The sequence below is a fragment of the Nomascus leucogenys genome, chromosome 8 (genome assembly GCF_006542625.1).
Source record: "Nomascus leucogenys isolate Asia chromosome 8, Asia_NLE_v1, whole genome shotgun sequence".
NCBI lineage: Eukaryota > Metazoa > Chordata > Mammalia > Primates > Hylobatidae > Nomascus > Nomascus leucogenys.
The window spans coordinates 25,259,906-25,281,491 of record NC_044388.1 but is presented as its reverse complement, the minus strand read 5'-3'; the positions used below and the strand labels follow the sequence as shown (position 1 = coordinate 25,281,491).

General features: G+C 48.1%; 1 protein-coding gene and 1 long non-coding RNA gene across 2 annotated transcripts in view; one reads left to right on the top strand and one right to left on the bottom strand.

The window, feature by feature from the left end:
• Positions 1-21,586, top strand: part of LZTS1 (leucine zipper tumor suppressor 1) — a 58,081-nt gene that overhangs the window by 12,255 nt on the left and 24,240 nt on the right. The gene's annotated exons all lie outside the window — the stretch shown is intronic.
• Positions 1,190-16,220, bottom strand: LOC105740156. Its single transcript, XR_001116185.2, has 3 exons — positions 16,079-16,220; positions 2,345-2,444; positions 1,190-1,839 (listed from the first exon to the last, which is right to left on the bottom strand). It is a non-coding gene; the product is annotated as an uncharacterized LOC105740156 (long non-coding RNA).

Sequence of the window (21,586 nt, the reverse complement as noted above, 5' to 3'; positions counted from 1 at the left end):
AGGCAAGTCACTTGCCCTCTCTGAGCCTCAATTTTCTCATTTGTAAAATGTGTTAGAAATAGATAATCAGTGCCGCGAAGAAAAGTCAGCATGGAGACAAAAGGTCTCTCAGCAAGGCAATCTTTACTTTCTGCAGAAAGGGTGCTCAATCGCAGATGGAACAATGGTGAGAGAGATCCTGGCTCTGCTACCTGTTAGCTGTGTGACATCAGGCAAGTCACTTGGCCTCTCTGAGCCTCAATTTTCTCATTTGTAAAATGTGTTGTGCCTCATATAGAATTTTTATGAAAATTACATGGCCAGTAGAAGTAAAAGCACATGAAGCATAGTAGAAGCTCAGTTAATGTTAGTCTCACCCTCTTCCCCTCAGTTCCAAAGGGAGGAAACCAGGCATGAGACTGAGTTGCCTGTGTGGGAGGGTCATGAGTGCTTGGTAGAGGCAGGTGTCCAGGGGGTCACGGAGGGACAACTTTAGGGTCAGGTGGTGCTGCCTGTGGAGCTACCTCCTTACCCTCTTATCTTCTTACTCTGGCAAAGGGAGATGGTTTAACTGGAAACAGTATGGGAAGGAATCATTTGTACCTTGATCACTCTGGATCTCCATCTATGTGGTCAATCTGACTAGGTTAAAATAGATTGAAAGCCTATGAAGTTATGTAGAACGGGTAGCTGTGATACCATTCAGTGTCCTGAGGTCAGGACTTAGCACTGAAAGTGGGTGTCGTGCTCAGATTGGCTTATGCCAGATGTGGTGCAGGAGTGGAGGAGTGTACATTGGCTGTACAGAAGTGGGGTTATTCTCCTTTCCTTTCTTCCTTCCTCCTTCCTCTTGCTTCAAAGCCAATGTCTTTCCCATCTGGATCATTTTCTGGATTATGTAGCACATAAGGTCAGGAAAGGGAGAGAAAGAAAAACAAATAAAATGAAACTTCTCTCTTAGTTCACTTTATGGGGGTTGTACACGTGGGAGAGGACATAGATCCGGCTGAGTCTCACATAGGAAAACGCAGAAGTCAAGTTAAAGAGTCTAATTCTGCACTGGAAAATTGGAGAAATAGTTATTCTGCCTAAACAGCATTAAACAAGATGGGGGCAGCCTGGGTGGGCTGAGACGAAGATGCTGGTGTTTTGGACACACATTCCCTACCAGGAACACATATACGAGTCCTCCTACATGAAACAGGCAGGCTGGCATTTAATGATTTAATGTACCTTCCAGGAGCGCTCCACATTGCCTTCCTTCTCCTCTTTGTCTTTTTCTTTCTTTAAGTGGAGGAAACTTTTCCCTGTTAATGGTGTGGCCCAGGCAGCTGAGACACACAGCTATTAGGGCTCAGATCTGATGGTAAAAGCTGCATCGTCAAAAGTCCAGCAATTTCTCCATTCCCCCACCCAAGTCCTAAGCAGGCCCGACCCTGCTTAGCTTCCGAGATGAGATGACATCCGGCCTGTTCAGGGTGGTAGGGCCATAGACAGTTTCTCCATTCTAACCTGTTGGTGTCTGCGGTGGAGAAAGCAGTGTCTCCACCAACACGGGGCTCGCATGGCTTGTAGGAATGCCCAGGAGAGGGGATTCTGAGTTTGTTACTTGTGTCAGTTCAGTTGAGAGCTGTCTGGTTCTAGGACCAGGAGTGCTCCAGGAGATATCAAAGAGCTGCCTGGAACCAGGGAGCCCTGGGACTTCCCCCCAGGCAGTCTCGGCCCTCCCTCTCAAAATTACGCACTGGTGGGAACCTCCCACCTGTGGGATTGAGACACTGAGTTCAAAGGGCTGCCCTCTGCACAGCCCCAGGAACAGCTATTAAACTCCCACTTGACCTTGCTTCGGGGAGTCAGGAGCTGATGAGAGATGGGGAGCTTGTTAAACTCAGGCAGCCTGGAATTAGGCCTCACTCGCATTGGTATAAAATGCTTTTAGGGAAGCCTGCCAAGAGTTGAAAATCACGGTGCTGCGATAGGGTCCCTGCTTAATAAGCCTCCACCCAGGAGGGTCTTAGGGAGGTCCCAGGACAGGAGACAAGAGGAAATGGCAACACAAACCCAGAGCCCTCCCTGCTTTCCTGCCAGCAGCTGAGAACTGTGCTCCATTGCCTGACCCCTGAGCAGTTGAGGGACCAGGAGGTGGGTGGGGATCTTCTGGCAGCTGCCAATTGTGGATGTGGTTTCATTGCAGTGCTGGTCTCAGGGTCTCGCCCAGACCTGAGCTTCTGAGGGAGCAGGACAGAACTCCACAGGAGGAAGTGGCAGGAGGACCCCCACGATCAGCCACCTGTCTGCCTGGCCCACTTTCTCCTAAGGATCAGGGAAGGCTCAGCCTTTGCAGGCCAATCTGTTACATCCATACCCAATGAGAGAAGGACGCCTCCAGAAGGGAGGGTCTGTCCTCAGGAAATTTTTCATCTGTTGGTTAGATCGGTGACTTCCAAGCACTTTAAGAGCAATTCCTGCAAACAATTGATACATGATTACAAATCTGTTTCCCTAAATCTAATCTCTAAAGGCCCCAAATGGAATTGTTGTGAGTTCTTTAGATAAGGAGCCAGAAGAAATAGAGCCCATGGCCCTGTGAAGTTGGAAACAAATGTAAAAAGAGTTTGAGCCCCAGCAATCCCACTGTGTCTTAAGTCACCAAGTCCTATATGTCTTAAAAAAAAAAAAAAAAAAAAAAAAAACCAGCTGCTATTTTTAAGCTCTTAATTATATCCTTCTTTTACAAATACAATTTTACTCAATAGTTACCAAAACCCTATGAGGTGGGTACTACCCGTAGCTCCAGTTTACAGACAAGGAAATGGAAGCAGTGGCCTAAGACTTGGGGAAAGAGGATTAAATGAAGGGATTACCTGAACCCAGAGGGGAGGGTTGGAAGACACAGGGGAGGCAGAGGAGGGGCAGGGTTGAGGGCAGAGTTGGGGTGAGTTCTAGAGGAGCAGGGGAGCTGTGGGGACAGGGGTGCCAGGGGCCCCAGTGGTGGGAGGGCCATGTGCTCCATGCCTGTGTGTGTGTATTGCTGGATTCTGTTGACCGCAACCTAGGTTTGAAGCCAGGTACTGCCACTGGCCAGATATAAAACCTGAGGCATCATTTTTTTTGCATTCATCATTTGGGGTAGTAACAGTGCCCCTCTCGGGGGGTTGGGGTGAGCCATGCACCAGATCATGTGTGTGTCGTACCTAGTCCCATACCTAGTGCACAGGACACACGCAGTGAATGGAAGCCCAAGAGGAAGCTGTGTCCTCCCTGCCTTGGACTGGGCACTGCTGTTTCCACTTGGGCATCACCTCTGGCCAGAGGTGATGGCGGGGGAGGGAGGCTGTCTCCAGGCAGCTTCTCCTGAGCAGTGGCCACCCACTTCCTGAGACGTGGGATGCTGGCAGTCAGCCTTTGCAGAGGCTCCTGACAACATCCAGGTCTTGATTCTGCAGCGAGGCGGTGATTTCAGAATCCCCCAGCTGTGTGGGGGAGGGAGGGAGACAGTGGGAAGACAAGCTCTGCTCGGCTGAGCTAACAACACCAGGAAAGCTTCACTCCTCTTTGAGAAGGAGAAGGAGCTTGTAAGGCTGAGACGGAGCAGGAGACAGGATTGCATCTGGGGCAGGGAGAGGCAGGAGGTGGGGGCTGGGCAGACCCACAGTCGGGATTCCCCACTCCCAGCAAAGGAGTGGAGGACCCCACCCTCTGCTTGGGGGTGGCCCATCTGCAGGTGGGCTGGCCTAGAGAAGGGGAAGAAGCCGGGCAGCATTTTTTGTTTTTGTTTTTGGCTGGAGTGCTTTGGCGCGATTAGCTCACTGCAACCTCTACCTCCCGGGCTCAAGCAGTTCTCCTGCCTCAGCCCCCCAAGTAGCTAGGATTACAGGCCTGTGCCACTATGCTTGGCTAATTTTGTATTTTCAGTAGAGATGGGGTTGCACCATGTTGGTCAGGCTGGTCTCGAACTCCTGATCTCAGGTAATCCACCTGCCTCAGCCTTCCAAAGTGCTGGGATTATAGGCCTGAGCCACCATGCCTGGGCCCGGGCAGCAGCATTCTTTCTCCCCTTCACTCACTCTTCTCTCTCTGGACTGAGTTCTGGGAGCATTGCTGTAACCTCCCTGCCCTGAAGATGGCACAGATTCTGCAGAGGAGCAAGGCAGGGTTAACAGCCAGGGCAAGCTCATAGACCCTCTGTAGAGCCAGGAAGGGAAAGAGTAGAGGGTGGGTGCGAAAGAAGAACGAGGTGGGCAAGAGTTTACATTTTATTCTCACCTTTTACTTCTTGCTGAGCATCTGCTGAGCAGCAGTGTCCAGCCCTGTGCTAACAGCAAAGATGTGGGAGTTTAGATTCCCTGCCTTCCAGGGCACAAAGCTCCAGTGAGGAGCTGGGCCCCGTGAAAGGGTGGACTTTACTCCACCTACAGTCAGGAGATGGTGTTTAGGAACTCACATAGTTGGGCTTGAATTCTAGCTCTGCCCCTTATTTCCAAGTGACTGGCACTGAACACCTTTCTTGTCCTCTCTGAGACATGTTTCCTGATTGGTAAATTGGGCAGAAAGAACCACCTTGGGCCGGGCGCGGTGGCTCACGCTTGTAATCCCAGCACTTTGGGAGGCCGAGGCGGGCAGATCACGAGGTCAGGAGATCGAGACCACGGTGAAACCCCGTCTCTACTAAAAATACAAAAAAATTAGCCGGGCGTGGTGGTGGGCGCCTGTAGTCCCAGCTACTCGGAGAGGCTGAGGCAGGAGAATGGCGTGAACCCGGGAGGCGGAGCTTGCAGTGAGCCGAGATCACGCCACTGCACTCCAGCCTGGGTGACAGAGCAAGACTCCGTCTCAAAAAAAAAAAAAAAAAAGAACCACCTTGTAGGATTATTGTGATAATCTTTTAAAATCAATGTATTGAAGTATAATATACATGCGGAGGTGTGCACAAACCATAGGTGAACAAATAGACAAGTTTGCAAATTTTTCATATAAATAGAAGCCTAGTCAAGAGAGAACATTAAAAGTACCCCCCGGAAACCCCTTGTCTTCCTCTGCTGATCCCTGCTGCTCCCCATCCTGACACCATAATTTTTACCTCTTTTTAAACATCTTACTGAATGGAATTGCACAGAACGTGTCCTTTGTGAAACTGGTCCATGTTGTGATTGTAGCAGCAGTGCTGTCATTCGTGCCCGTTGCTCCCTGGGATCCACTCTACACATGAACCCCAGCCCATTCATTCTACTGTGCATTGGCATTTAGGTCTCCAGATATTCTGAGTTGGGGACTCTTATGCACAAAACTGCTAGGTCTTTAAGTGAACACACGTGGCCATTTCTGCCAGGTGTACATCTACGAGTGGGATTGCTGGGCTTATGTTCAACTTGGATAGACACAGCCAAACATTTTCATAGTGTGGCTGAGCATGTCTGCACTCCCTCCAGTGGTGTATGAGAGTTTCACTTGCTTCACATCCTCACCAGCACTTGGTATTATCAGACTTTTTCATTTTACCATTGAATAGCGGCCTAGTGGTAGGGATTTAATTGTGATTTTAACTTACATTTTCCTAATCAGTACTCACAGTGAGTACCTTTTTATATATTCTTGTCCATTAGCACATCCTAGCCTGTTCAAATCTTTTGCTCATTTTAAATTTGGTTTCTCTTTTTCTATTAGAGATTTATGAGAATTGTTTTCTATGTTCTGATATGAGTTTTTTGTCAGGTGTGTGTATTGTAGATATCCCCTTCTATTCTATGGAATGCCTTTTCATTCCAAGTTGACAGCTTTGATGAAGAGAAGTTCTTGATTTATTAATATTTTTCCTCTAGAATAGTGCTTTTTTAATGACCTGGCCAATAAATTTTTGCCTATCCAAAGGTCAAGAAGATATTATCCTTGGTTTTCTTCTAGACGCTTTAGGGTGTTAGCTTTTGCATTTATATCTACAATCATCTGGAAATATTCATGTGTGGTAGGAAGTAGGAGTCAATATTTACTTTTTCCTAAATGGATACTAGTTGACCCAGCCGCATTTTTTTTTCTCACTGCCCTGCCATGTCTCCTTTTTCATAAATCAAGTGATCTTATATATTTGGGTTTGTTTCTGAATTCTATTTAGTTCCATTGGTCAATTTATTTACCTGTATCAATACCACATTGCTTTAGTTACTGTTAAGTCTTGCTGTCTGCTGACATACACCCTCCAGCTTAGTTCTTTACCAAATGGTCTTGGTTATTCTTGCCCCTTTGCATTTTAGTATCTAAGCTGCTAGGATGTTGATTGTGATTGTATTGTCACTAGGTCAACGTGCATAAAATGTAAATCTTTAGATCATCAAGTCTGTGACCCATGAACCTGGCATATCTCTGCATTAATATAGATTTTCCTTAATTTATCACAATAATACATTAGAGTTTTCGGTGTAGAGGTCGTACACAACTTCGGTTATATTCATTCCCAAGCATACACATTTTGTAAATTATGTTTTTCAATGTCTTTTTTGATTTATTTGTTGCTAGTATATGGAAGTTCAGTTGGTTTTTGTATATTAATTTATTGTGAGAAGTAAATGAGATTATGGGTAAGCCCCAGAGACATAGTGGGGCTCACTAACTCGTATCTGCACATGGAAGAACTGAGGCAGGTCAGGGTGGCAGGCTCAGTCCTAAAGGATATGGCCAGTGAAGGAAGGCATCAAGGTGTGGAAGTTGATGAGCTCACAAGGGCAGGATTTTCCTGATGAGTAAAAGGAGGGAGAATCTCTACGGAGGGAAACAATGTGAGAACCACAAGAAAGCCATCTTGCAAAGACTTGAATGGATGGGAATGTTGGTACTGCACTTTAGAGTTTGTAAAGCCCTTTGCATCCATTGTATCATTGATCCTCACTGTGTGCCTATGAGGTCACCACCTGTGAGCTCTTTATGTCATTTTCAGAGATAAGGAGCTGGACTCAGAGAGTAAAGAGGCTCGGCCGAGTTCTCCCCATGAGGAAGTGGTTGTAAGATCAGTTTCGATCACAGCCTTTTCATTTCACCACTTAATGGAGAGGTTTTCTAAGACTATTGGATGGGAGCATGGGTCTTGATGAGATAGGCTATGGGAGAGGGAAAGGTTATCAGGCAGATAAGTGACCCAAGTGTTGAAATCTGTGTTTAGAATGACCTTTGTATAGAATGGGTTGGAAACAGAAGAGGTAAGCCGGCCGCCTTGGGGGTTGTCATTACATGCTAGGCATGAGATGATGCAGGCCCCAAGGTAGGGAGCAGAGAGGGTGAAAATGAGCAAACGCAGAGGGGAGAACCACAGAGTGTGGCCTGGTACCCCGAGGTCAGGTCTACAGGTCTCCACGGACAATGTACATGTACGAGTGAAGAACACTCTCTTGGGCTTTTGGTTCATAACACTCTCTCCATTAAAAAAAAAGTGAAATGTGCATGCCTTTACCTTCTCTTAGCTAATCTTGTGATTAAAACAAAAACAAACAATAAACTCCTTGTTTCTCATCCTCTGTTCTGATGGCTGCGGGCTCCCAGCTGTTATTCCACAGTGATCTGGTTATCTTCAGAAGGGCAGCTGTGTTCTGGTCTCCCAGAGATGGTCTGCCTTGGCTGTGCTCATCCTGTTGGCCCAGTCCTTCATCCAGTGACTCCCTTTTAAATGGCCCTGGCATGGCCGGTGCTTCTTCAACATGAGGCTGAACTTGCTGGTGGGCATTTGCCAACAATCCTTTCTTTCTTCTCAAAGTGTGTTTGTTTGCTGATCCAGCCAGAGCCTCTCAGTCGGGAAGAGCGGTTATGAGGCTGCCCATGGGGAGATGATGAAAGGAAGCCCCAGAGAGAATGACTCACTCAAGACCACACAACTAGTCAATGGCCCAGCAGAGCAAGTTCAAGTCCAGGATGCCTGACCTCCAGTCCATTGTCATTTCTACTCCACCATCAAGAAAGAGGGGTTGGAGCATCTATTGCTTGGGCAACCCTGAGATTTCCTGTATTCAGTTGGTTTTGCCTCTGGCGGAAGCCTGATTTGCTGACTTGGAAGATTTCCATTGATCCTAGGCCTGAAGGAATAGAGAGGTCTGGATTTGGGCAGGCAGAATGTTGTAGTTGTTTAGGCCAGATGTGCAGTGACCACAGCTGGTTACTCTCTCCTTTGTGACCTGAAGTTGCAGCTTCTTCTGCAGCCAGAAGAAGCCAGTTGCAGACGCTGAGTCCCTCCATCCTGCACTCCAGCCAAGCTGACATCTCAGCAGTGTGTCTCACACTCTCTCCTTGCTGGTAGGAGCTGCTACTCTACATAACTCATATTCCCTCCTCTAGAATGGACCATCTGTCTCCCCAGAACAACCAGGTGTGGAGGAAGAACTGAAGTAGAAACGGGCTGTCTGCTTGGAAATGGCTCTCCGTGTAAACTGCTGAAATTGCATCCCTCTCCGTGTTTCCAGAACAGACTCCAGTCTGTTCGGGCTGCTATAAAAAAAATACCATGAACGAGGTAGCAAATAGGCAGCAGAAACGTATTTCTCACAGTTCTGGAGGCTGAGAAGTCCAAGATCAAGGTGCCAGCAGATTCAGTGTCTGGTGAGGGCCCACTTTCTGGTTCATAGCTGGTGCCTTCTTGCTATGTCTTCAGATGGTGGAAGGGACAAGGTAGTTCTCTGAGGACACTCATCCCATTTATGAGGGCTCCACCTTCGTGACCTAATCACCTCCCAAAGGCCCTACCTCCTAATACCATCACATTGGTCACTAAGTTTCCACATATGTATTTTTGGGGGACACAAACATTCAGACCATAGTGAGCTACCGAACATCCCTTTCCCATGAGACAGTTCCAGAACACATCTGAGCATCCATGAAATGTCTTCTTTTCAGCCCTGACCAGTGAAGCCACTGGGGAGATCACTGGGTGGGGATACCTTCTCCAGAGCTCTTCTCAGGCCCAGTCAGGCTCCATCCATCCCACTTCTGAGTCCCCAGGGATGCTCCATGGTGCATGAGGATAGAAGAGAAAGTGTCCTATTTTATTCTATTCTATTCAAAGAATTCTATTCTTGAAATATCCAGTGGGACCAACATGTATGAGTATCTACTACTATATGCTAGACATCATCAGACAACTCCCATGCACTATCACATCCTCTCATCTTTAAAATCCCAGGGTGTAAAGATCAGTGATTTTTAACTGAGAAAGATTTTGCCCCCTACCCACCCACCTAAGGAATATTTGGCAATGTCTAGAGACATTTTTAAAGGTCACTACTGGTGGAAGAGGGGAGTGAGTGCAACTGGCACATAGTATGTAGGGGCCAGGAATGCTGCTAAATGTCCTGCCACACACAGGACAGCCCCTTACAAGAGAGAATTACCTAGCCTTTGTCAATAATGCCAAGGTGGAGAAGCCCAAGCACAACTTAAATGCGAAAGGAAAAACTACAGTTCAAAGCAATTAGGTAGCAGTTCTTACAGCTAGTCAAGAAGGAGCTGTGTTACAGTCCTCATCTGTTTGACCTTACAGCCTATGCTTTTTTGGTTACCAAATGCTCCTGGTGCTCAGAAGCAACTGCCCCGAGGTCATATCTGTCATATCTGTGAGATAACTCGTTCTATTGTTTTCCACATGGCCAGCAAACACCATTCTGCATCTGCCAGATCAGAGGCCCAGCAGGCTCAGAGAGCAGCTGCTCAGAGGCAAGCCTTTCCCATCAGTGCTCTGGAGGGCTACAGAGGCACGAGCCGCCACCTCTTCCTCGCCAAAACTGGAAGTCCCTAATGAGTCATTATGACGTGTGCACATGAAGGGCCTTGTAAGTGCCAGTGAGGGTATTGCCAAGAGCCCCATAGCTGTCAAAGGACTGTGGACCCTCGTGGTGACTAGAGAAGGCCCTCTTCATGGAAAGGCAGAGCTAGAGTGAGTCTTGGAAGGCCTGGTGGTGGGATTGCAGTACTCAGAGGAGAAGTTCAGGTCCTAACATCAGAGAGAAAGGAGCCTGTTCCTGAAGGTCAGGGCATGGCCAGGGGCTATACTTTGGGGGGCTGGTAGCAGAATCAACTATAATGATAGCTCCATCCTTCCACCAACTCTTTTCTCTCTTATCTCCTGTATTAGTCCATTTATTTTTTCATTGCTATAAAAGAATACCTGAGATTGGGTAATTTATAAAACCACAGTTCTGCTGGTTACACAAGCATGGCCCCAGCATCTGCTCAGCTCTGGTGAGGCCTCAGGAAGCTTTTATCTATGGTGCAAGGCGAAGGGGGAACAGACATATCACATGGTAATAGAGGGAACAAGAGAGAGAGGAGGAGGTGCCAGCCTCTTTTCAACAACCAGCTCTTGTGCAAATGAATTCAGCAAGAACTCACTCATGACTGTGAGGAGGGCACTCAGCCATTCTTTTTTTTTTTCTTTTTTTTTTTGAGACAGAGTTTCGCTCTTGTTGCCCAGGCTGGAGTACAATGGTGCGATCTCGGCTCACTGCAACTTCTGCCTCAGGTGCAAGCGATTCTCCTGCCTCAGCCTTCCGAGTAGCTGGGATTACAGCTGCCCACCACAATGCTCAGCTAATTTTTTTTTTTTTTTGTATTTTTAGTAGAGATGGGGTTTCACCATGTTGGCCAGGCTGGTCTTGAACTCCTGACCTCAGGTGATCCACCCACCTCGGCCTCCCAAAGTGCTGGGATTACAGGCGTGAGCCACCGTGTCCAGCCCACTAAGCCATTCTTGAGGGATCCACCCCTGTGACCTAAACACCTCCCACCAGGCCTCACCTCCACCCTTAGAGATCAAATTTCAACATGAGATTTGGAGGGGACAAACATCCAAATGATATCCTCTCCCATCTCACAATCTTACCCTTGTCCTGCTTCTGTAATGATTTTCTTCAAACATCTCGTTAACCACTACGTTAAAAAATACTGAGTAGACACCGTCTTTGCTGAGTAGCTCAGGGAGAACAACTGTTCTTGCTGCCATTGCAACCACCCAGGCCCTGGGGAATGATTTGAAAGAACAGAGAAGCAAAGTGTGAGCTGCAGATCACAGGCATAGACCTGGCTGGTTAGAGAAGAACTCAGCCTAGAGAGGAGGTAGAAGGTAAGTGTGGGAGGTACTTGTGAGCAGTATTTTAGAGAGCCTTGAATGCCAGGCTAATGTCCAGGTGGAAGGTAGGGAGTGCAGCTCCCAGAACTGGCTGGATCTAGGGAGGAAGGATGGGAGGAGGAGAGCTGTGTCTGTCTGGAGTGATGTCGCTGACAGTGCTTTAAGGAAGGGAAATGTTAGGACTACCCTGCCCCTTCCTCCCTCCCTGCTCTGCTGTGCCCACCAATTCTCCTGGTACTTCTTGAAATAACATTAGCGCAATCGACTCCCCAGCTATTAAAGGGGAAGGCAGTTCCACATTCAGGCGGTGCTGCTTTTTATTTCAAGTGTTCTCACTGCTAATGGGACATGGGGTCTGAACACATGTGCACGCGCCTCTGTGCATGTGGCAGCGGGAGGAATTATCCCCATGAATGTCAATGAATGGGCAGGGACAATGAGGTACAGTGAATGAGCAAGTTGTAAGGGGGCCTTTCACAGAGGCCTGAATGACAAGTGAACTCTGAGGAAGACTGCCAGCAGGAACACGAGCCACATCCAGAGAATGAGAGAGGACTGTTATGCCTGACAAAGCCAGGCTGCGGGAAGAGCCAAAGTCCTTCCAATTAGCACTATTACTGGGCAGATGAAAGCAGAAGGAAGGGTGCACCCTTATTGTGGGCTACTGTAAGAAGATCAGGGCTGATTCTTCGAAAGAAAGAACTGAGAAAACGAGGGAAATCCAGCCTCATCTGGGGTTGGGGTGGTGCCTAAGGGAATAAGAGCACTTTCACTGTCTCCTGTGTAGGAGGATGGTATAAGGGCTCCTTCGCCTCTCTTTTCTCGGTCAGTAGCAATTCTACTTCTTGGGATGGAAGTGAAATCAGGAAAAGAAAATTCACTGGCAATTTCAGCAATTTTTTTTTTTTTTTTTTGAGACAGGGTTTCTCTCTGTCACCCAGAGATCATGGCTAACTGCAGCCTCAACCTCCTGGCCTCAGGTGATCCTCCCACCTCAGCCTCCTGAGTAGCTGGGACTATGGGCATGTGCTACCATGCCCAGCTTATTTGTTTGTTTGTTTTTATTAGAGTTGGGGTCTCACCATGTTTCCCAGGCTGATCTCAAACTCCTGAATTCAAGTGATCTGCTCACCTTGGCCTCCCAAAGTGCTGGTATTACAGGCATAAAGGCATAAACCACCATGCTCAGCCTCTTTTTTTTTTTTTTTTTTTTTGAAACAGGGTCTTGCTCCATCACCCAGGCTGGAGCTCACTGCAGCCTGTAACTCCTGGACTTAAGCGATCCTCCCACCTCAGCCTCCCAAGTAGCTGGGACTTCAGGTACATGGCACCACGCCCAGCTGATTTTTAAATTTTTTGTAGACATGGGTGTCTCACTATGTCACCCAGGCTGGTCTCGAACATCTGGCCTCAGGCAATTCTCTCAATTCAGCCTTCCAAAGTCCAGCAATGTCTGAGGCAAATAGCTAGATGTCTGCTATTTTTTATTTTCCTGTCACCAGCCCACTAACACGTCTTCCAACTTCTTTGAGCCTCTCTGATTTCCCTCCCTCCTTCCTTGGATGGCTGTTTAGCTGGGTAAATAGAGACAAAACAATGTTAGTCTTCAAAGAAGCCCAAAGACTAGTAGAGGGGATAGACAGATAAAGAACAGGCTACTTCAGAAACAGAATGAAATCAATGCTTTAAGAGTTTCAGTCTGCCATTGTACAATGACAGACAAGGCAGCAAGGAAAACGTAGGATGGCTTCCTGGAGGAAGGGATATTTGAGCTGGACCTTGAAGGATGGGTTTTCACAGGCAGAAGGCTGGAGATATAGGGGCAAGTTTTGTGAAAGAGATTCTAGGTTGTGCCTGTGGCACATGAGAGCATTATGTGCTGAGTGGCATTTGGAAGAAATGGTGAGAAAGCAGTGACAGGTGACAGGACAAAAAAACTGGCAATTGGGGTTGGGACCCAGGGCATAAAGGGTCATGAGTGTACTGCAGAGAATGAGTACAGATCTCCGAGGAAGGAAATTAAGACAATTATTGGAGAGAGGAGAGGCTGGAAAAGAACCTGAAGCTGTCAAGTCTGTGTTTTAGAAAGGCAATGCCTAGTTGCTGCAATGTGGAAGATCTATTTGAGCTAGGAGAGAACTAAGGCAGAAGGTCCATTCATTCATTCATCTGATGAATATGTATTGAGCTCCATATTAGCAGCGGCAAATCCGTACAGGCCTGCAGCAACCCCAGTTCTTGCCTCCTCAGAAGAAAGAATTAGACAGAGGAGGTATAAGGCAGAGTGAGAAACCGAGGCAAGTTTTAGAGTAGGAATGAAAGTGTATTAAAAAGTGTCAGGGCAGGAATGAAATGGAGTGAAGTACGCTTGTAAGAGAGCCAGGTGGGAGGCCTGAGAGAGTCAAGTGCACGGTTTGACCTTTGACTTGGGGTCTTATGTTGGCATCTTCCCAGGTTGCGTTATTTCCTCCTGATTCTTCCCTTGGGGTGGGCTGTCCACATGCACAGTGGCCTGCCAGCACTTGGGAAGGGCAAATGCTGTGCATGCACTGTGTGTTTACTGAAGTTGTGTGCATGCTCATTTGAGGAATTCTCCCCTTACCTGTCTCGTTCCTAGAGGAAGGTAATATACCAGTTATACCATTTTGCCTCTTAGTGCGCATGCTTGAACCCACACACCCAACTCCTGAGATCTTATCAGAAGCTGATCACCAGCTTCAGGTGTTTCTGCGTACTGGGAGACTGCCGTTCCCTGGCACCAGCTGTGACCAATTATTATTTTAGAGACACACTGTAACAACCGCCTGACCATCTGATGGTCACCTGACATTCCTGGGTTGGGGACTCTCCTGCCCCGCTCATGCCTGCCAGACTACCTACTGTAACACAGCTATGTGCCAGGCACTGTGCTAAGTGATACAGTGGTGAGCAAGACGTTCCAAGGTGCTCATAGTAGATGGGACTGTTTCCACACACATTCTGCTGCTCCCAGCTTCCCTCCAGTCCCAGAGTTCCCAAGCTCTGCATCAAGCTGGAATTGGCATTAGACACAGCGAGTCCTGCTGGGAAATGGCCAGGGGTCTGACAAATCCTGCTGTTTTGGATCTTGCACCAGATTCTCGGCTCTATGGTCATAGAAACAGAGAAAAGGGTGCTTTTAGGACAGTTTGCCCACCTGGAGTTGCTGGAATTTTCTAACACCGCACCCTACTTCCTCTAACTCATAGACTAGCCTACAAAGTGAAAAATCCACAGTCAAAGGCCCAGTTCTTAAACCATGTCTTGGTTTGTCCTGTTGGAATTAATACCAGCCTTATATACTTGTTACTGGAAAGAGGTCCTAATCCAGTCCCCAAGAGAGGGTTCTTGGACCTTGCTCAAGAAAGAATTCAGGGCGAGTCCATAAAGTGAAAGCAAGTTTACAAAACATAAGAATGGCTACTCCATAGGCAGGGCAGCAGCATGGGCTGTTCAGCTGAATATACTTATAGTTATTTCTTGATTATATGCTAAAAAAGGGGTGTATTATTCATGAGTTTTCTGGGAAAGGGGTGGGTACTTCCCAGAACTGAGGGTTCCTCCCCTTTTTAGACCATATACGGTAACTTCCTGACATTGCCATGGCATTTGTAAACTGTCAAGGCACTGGTGGGAATATCTTTTAGCACGTTAATGCACTATAATTAGCATATCATGAGCAGTGAGCACGACCAGAGGCCACTTTCATCGCCATCTTGGTTTTGGTGGGTTTTGGCCAGCTTCTTTACCACAGCCTGTTTTATCAGCAAGGTCTTTATGACCTGTATCTTCTGCCTACTTCCTGTCTCATCCTGTGACTTAGAACGCTTTAACTTCCTGGCAGTGCAGCCCAGTAGGTCTCAGCCTTATTTTACCCAGCCCCTATTCAACATGGAGTTGCTCTGGTTCAAATGCCTCTGACATGCTTACCCTTAATCCTAATGTCCAGTATTGGGAACACCTTTAATAAATATTGAGTGGGAAAAAACAAACCGTTTTCCTCTGATCTAACACCATAACAATTAACCCAGAAGACTTCTATTACCACATATGTGGGGTTTTCCCAACCAACAATAAAACAATGAGCTCAGCAGAGGACCCTCTGATGTCCTCTCATTCAGTTCACTTATGGCACTAACTACCTGGAGATTAATTCACCAGGTTGTTTCAGCGGTACCTCTGACTGGCTATAAATTGGAGTTCCCATGACCCCAGCCTTGCATTTGATTAATTTGCTAGAGCAGCTCACAGAACTCAGTGAAACACACCTACTGACTGATTGTACAGGATATTACAAAGGACACAGATGAAGAGATGCATAGAGAAAGGCAGCGGAGAAGAGGTGGGGTGCTTCCATGCCCTCTCTGGGCACGCCACCCTCCAAGACCCTCCAGGTGTTCAACTATCCAGAAACTTCCTGAGCCTTGTCCTTTTGGGTTTTTATGGAGGCTACATTGCATAGGCATGATTGATTAAGCCATTGGCCATTGGTGATCAACTTAACCTTCAGCCCCTCTATCATCCCCAGAGGTTAGGGGCAGTGGCTGAAAGTCCCAATCATCTAATCCTGCCTTGGTCTTTCTGGTGACCTGCCCTATTCTGAAGCTACCAGCCGTCAGTCAACCATTAGCATACAAAAAAAAAAAATCACTTTGGAGACTCTAAGGATTTTAGGATGCCAGGAAATGGGGTCAAAGACCAAATAGATATTTTATAATATCATAGTCATCCATTCATTAAACCAGCGTATCTTAAAATGAATCTATCCCAGGATTATATTATTTCTTGATAACCTAAAGGCCTCTTAAACATTTTCTTTCTTTCTTTATTTTTTGGAAGTAGTTATAATGGGGGAGTAGCTAGGGGGCTACTAGCTTTATAGATTTCTCCTCCCATTAAAATGTGCTCCAGTCCCAAAAAGCTGCCTTCATTTCTGCAGGCTACACCATTTCTTCTACCCATGTTGAAATGCACTCAACCACATACCTCCTTGCTTGCAGCTAAGCCCTGACTCCTTTTAGTTAATAACAGCTCACCCCGGCATGTGACATCTGCAAAAAAGAAATCCGATCCTCATAACCAGCAGCTATGATACAGTCGCTGCATTCAGCTCCTACTGCTGTCCTTGCCCTGCACCCTCATCCTTCCCCACAGGGCCCCTTCTCTCTGCCCAGTCACTCATTTACATCACAATGGAGGTTCTTTCCGGAGTCCCAGTCTTAACCCCTCCCTCTGCTGCTAGGACTGGACCCACCAGCACTTTCCATCTTCCTGGTCCTTCCTTGTTTCCTTCTCTTTCTCCTCTCCTACCCCTAAATTGCCCCTTACCCTTTAGGATTCCCTCACCTATGCCTTCTTAGACTTTTCCTCCTGCTTAGGCCCTTCCCCAACTCCCAGCCCACCTCTCTCTGGGGTCTGCAGGAAAGCTTCTCCCAGGTGGGGGAAGTAAGGCTGGAAGCTAACCCATATGCACAATTCTTTTTTTTTTTTTTTTTTCTTTTTTTTAGATGAAGTCTTATTCTGTTGCCCAGGCTGGAGTGCAGTGGCGAGATCTCAGCTCACTGCAACCTCTGCCTCCCGGGTTCAAGCAATTCTCCTGCCTCAGCATCCCAAGTAGCTGGGATTACAGGTGCCCGCCACCACACCCAGCTAATTTTTGTATTTTTAGTAGAGATGGCGTTTCACCATGTTGGCCAGGCTGGTCTCAAATTCCTGACCTCAGGTGATCCACCCGCCTCAGTCTCCCAAACTGCTGGGATTACAGGCCTGAGCCATGGCGCCCAACCATAATTCTTTCTGTCCCCAGTTAATGCCTTATCCATCTCTTCCACACACATTAGTCTCTGTCCCCCACCCACTGCCCTTCAGAGACTTCCCTCCAGGAAGCCAAGATCACACTCCTGAGAGGTAATCCCATTGAGACACACAGACACACACACACACACACACACACACACACACACACACACACAGTTTCATGGCAGCCACTCTATCTTTGTTTTTGATCACAGCGCTCCAGGGAGCCCACTCAGTGAGGGTCCAAGGGTTAGGTCAAAGGGTCACTGAAAACTAATTCAATCTTCTTTTGTACAAATCCTAACTTCCAGTTTAGATGGGGCCGCCAACGCATCCCGCTTTACTAGGACTTTCCTGGTGATTTAGCACGACATCCCACATCCCAGAAATTCCCACAGTCCCAGGCAGATCAGGACAGTTGGTTGTGCTGTGTCCCAGATTCTTTTCACAAAGTGGAGCTTGGAGTGCAGAAAAGCTCAACACCAAGGGAGTGTTGATGCTGGTACACGCACTTACGCCCCATCCCCCATTGTCCAGCTGTAATCTTATCTCCACATAAGGGGGGTCTAACACTCAGGCCCACAGACTCCAACACGCCCACAGCCTTGGACCCAATGCTCAGGCCACAGTGCCACTGAGGCATGAGTGCCCACATGGAGAAGCCTCCATCACACACCGGGATGGAGATGATTGCCGCTATGCTCCAAGCTACCTAGTGTATTCCAAGGGGTTCCCTAAGATGAGGAGAAGGGATGAAAAGTTCGTAAACACCCACTGTGTAGAGTGTTTTATGGTGTTGCAGTTGGGAAAGGGTAGCTGGTAGAACCTAGGCACCATAAAATAAAGTATGATGCATAAACACACGCTTATTCATTCATTCAACAAACAAGCACTGAGTCTTGGGCCAGAAGGTACTGTGCTCGAAGCTGGGAGTACAGTGTTGGGTGAAAGACAGTGTTGCCATCTACTGAGAAAGAGCTCAAAGTAGAGAGCAGCTGTGCTACAGAGTGATTAATGCCCACTGTAAGAACACACAGAAGGGGCCTCACAGACACAGGAAGGCTTCATAGCGGAAGAGTGCCTTCTGAGCAAAGTCCCAGGGGCTTTGGGCCTAGAGAGCAGCGTGGGAAAACCTAGGGCAGGGTCGGAGGGAGAAAATGACAGATTTACAAACTCCAGTCTCAGAATAGATGGAGGGCAGGACTGGGGAGGGGAGGGGAGGAAGTGGTGGCAGATGACATGAAGATACAAAGATACACAAAGTCCCAGTCATGAAGGCCTTCTCTGCCATGTTAGGACATTTGGGCTTTATTTTTGGGGCAATAGGGTAGCCTTGGGAGAGCTAGGAAAAAAAACACAAATATAACAGGTCTATTAATTTCCCAAGGGAACTATGATAGCAACTTAGACTAAGACAGTGGCTATGGAATTGCAGGGAAATGCTGGTTTTGAGGAAAAGCAATAGTGAGACAGGGCTTGGTGGCTGGTCAGATGTAGAGTGAGGGCTGAGTGGGAATCAAAAGTTCCTGGTTTGCTTAGGTTTCTTGGGACCGGTTTCTGGCTTGATCACAGTTGTGCTATTCACTAACACTGGGATTCCAGAAGGAGGGGCACGCTGAAGGCAGATGGATCCTGGCAAGGAAGAGAGAATGAAGAATTCCACTGTGGATGTGCGAGGGTGAGATGTGGCCCCTCCGAGGGAAGAGCAGTTGGATGTTTAGGGCAGGAGCTCAGGGGAGAGGATTTGGCTGCAGATAACGATCTAAAAATCATCCCCATGTGGATGCAGCTGAAGCTGTGCAGAAGGAGCAGAGGTCAGGGTCTCAGATGCAGCCTGAAAAGCATCCACATTTAGGGAATGAAAGAGGTAAAGGTGACAGAGAAGGACAGGCTGGGCAACAGGAGGAAAGCCAGGCAATCACGGTATCACATAAGCCAAGGAAGCAGTGTTTCGAAAAACACGGACTGAAAAAGAAAGAGACAGAGCCGCTGAGAGGTCAAGTTTGCTAACTATTGGGAAGGTCCATTGGATTTAGCAACATCCCGGAGGGCAGTTCTAGTGGATTGGTGGGGACAGAAACCAGGGCCTCTGTGGATTGAAGAGCCAATGAGAAATGATCGAGCAGCAATAGTGAGTATGATGTTCTGTCTCTCTCGAGAAGCTTGGCTGTGAAAAGGAGGAAAGACAGTGGTCCCTGGAGAAGAAAATGGAGCCCAGGAGCTTGTACGTTATTTTTGAATTGGGAGACTTGTGCACGTTTAAATGCTCATGGGAGAGAATAATAGAAAACTGAAAGTGAGAAGGTTGGCGTTGACGAGAGTCACACCATGACTGGAAGGATTAGTCTGAGATGAAGACAGACTTCTGTTTCATGGTGACAGGCACAGAGGAGGCAGCAGTCATGTCAATTGTAGGCTTATGAGTTCAGGGATTTGAGGGAGTTTCCTCCCAATGATTCTACTTATCTCTGTATTACAGAGATGAAGTTGTCTGCAGGGAGTGTGGCAGCAGAGGTGGGTACAGGGCTTGGTAAGTGGCAAAGGATTGATAAGATTTGAGAAATGCAAAAGGGAGCAGGAGAAGTGCAGGTCAGCTAGGAGGTCTTGATTCTAGGGTCCCCATAGGCATCTGGGCTCAAAAAGAGTTCCATATCTAGTGGACAAAGGCACCACTTCAAAACACAAAGACCACCCAGCAGGGAAAACCAATGAGGACCTGATCTGGGAAGGGGGGTCGGGCTCAGAAGGGAGAATTGGGCATGAGCAAAGCCATAGGGGAGGAAAAAGGCAAGACAGGCCCTTGAGGGTGGTCAAGGGACACCAGTAAGGTCACTCTGGAGGTCAGATGCAACCCAGAGTATCAGCGACTGCACATCATGGATCAGTCAAGAAGCAGGCCCAGTCATTCTAGCCTGAAATCGTGGGAGATGACCTGGGAAGACAGGTTGGGCTTAGATTGCATCGGACCTTGAATGCCAAGTTAAATGTGTTCATTGTCTGACATGATTCATGACATGATTCTATTAAGGCGGATTCTGTTCTGCTCAGTGCTATGTCTACAGGGCCCTGATGGAGACTGTGCACAATAAATGTTCAAGAAGTACTTGTGAATATCGAAAAAATGCACAGGTGCTCCCAGCAGCTCACCCCTCCAGTGGCTGTTCTTTCTACCTGTCAAAGCTCGTGCTGACACATGTACTGGGAGGTGACCCCCAGCTGCGCCTGCCCCACCAGGCACATCAAGCCAGGCCCCGGCCCTGCTTTCACCTGGCTCACCTATGGCTAGTCTGTCCAGCAGCCACTGTGCACCCACCAAACCACAGGCAATGGAAATGCATAGTCTTGGGTTTGAATTCTTAACAGAGCATAGGACTGGCATTGCTTTATTCAGACACAGTCAATGAAGGCAAGGGGGAGGGAGAGGTGCTTTTCCACTATCCCTGCACTGGTGAAGCATCCATGGTCAGGGAGGTTGTTCCCGGCAGAGGGAAGAGCAGGTGGGAAAGAACCGAGAGGATGGCAAGCAGGGCCTACAAGTCACTCAGCATCACTGGGGCCAGAAGGGCAAGGAGGTTCAGGAGCAAAGCAGGAGTGACCCTGAGCATCTACAGGTGGCTCTTTGGAGCCTCTTTAAGCACCTCTGGCCTTGCTGGCTGGTCCACTCACCAGGAAGGTTCACGGAGACAGAGGGGGCACAGCTGAGGGACTTAGGTGGCAGCTGGGGGTCAACACTGCAGGAGCCCTGGGCTTCCAACAAGAGGTTAATTATCTCACTGTCAGGGGCTGTGGGGTCCACAGGCTCCAGGAGAATGGAAACATGGCCAGATGCTCAACCCAGGCTCAGCAGCTCCTGTGCTAAATGTGAGGCTCTAGTTCACTGAGAAGCCTTGGAGGAGGAGGCAAGGAGCTTGAGGAATCAGGACAGAGGTGACACAGAAGTCAAAATTCCTCAGCCAGACACATCAAAGGGTACCAAGAGAGCTTTAACTCAGGACAGGTAGAGACTCGTTGGGAATGGCCACAGGCTTCCTGGCTTGTGCACACAGAAGCCCATGCTGTTGAGCACACAAAAATGCACTCAGGCGCACGCAGACAGTGCCAGGTACCCAAAACTGCCCTCCCTGAGGGACCAGGTTAAACTCTTCGTGCCACGCCAGGTCATTTCCAGCACCCAAAGTCAGGAATCTGAGCTGTGCCTCCTGCTGGGGCTTCCTCGATTCCAATCCTTTCTGGATTCCGAAACCCAGAAATGTGAAATCAACCAGGTCTCCCTGCTCCACCCCTTCCCCCTCCACACACACACACACACACACACACACACACACACACACACACACGACACACTCAGTACATCTAAAAGATGAGCCCTACTGAAGTACTGGTGAGGGATAAGGCCAGAAGGGGAGGGAGTGTCTTTAAGACTTGTACTGTGTTTCCCCCACCCTTCATCCTGTCCCACACCTGCCCACCTCCTGGAGGAGTCTGTGCCTTTTGTCCTAAGTTCTCCCTCTTCTCTGTCCAAACCAGAGCCCTCCCGGGGGTGGCAGAGGTGGCAGAGGGCTTTCCAGCCTGCCTGCTTCTTTCTATTCTGTCTTGCCACCTCTGTCCTTCGCCATACTCTTGCCCCATCCAAACTCACAAGCTCCAAATTGCCCTTGATTTTCCATGGAAAGACAGCACTTATCACCTGCCCTCAGC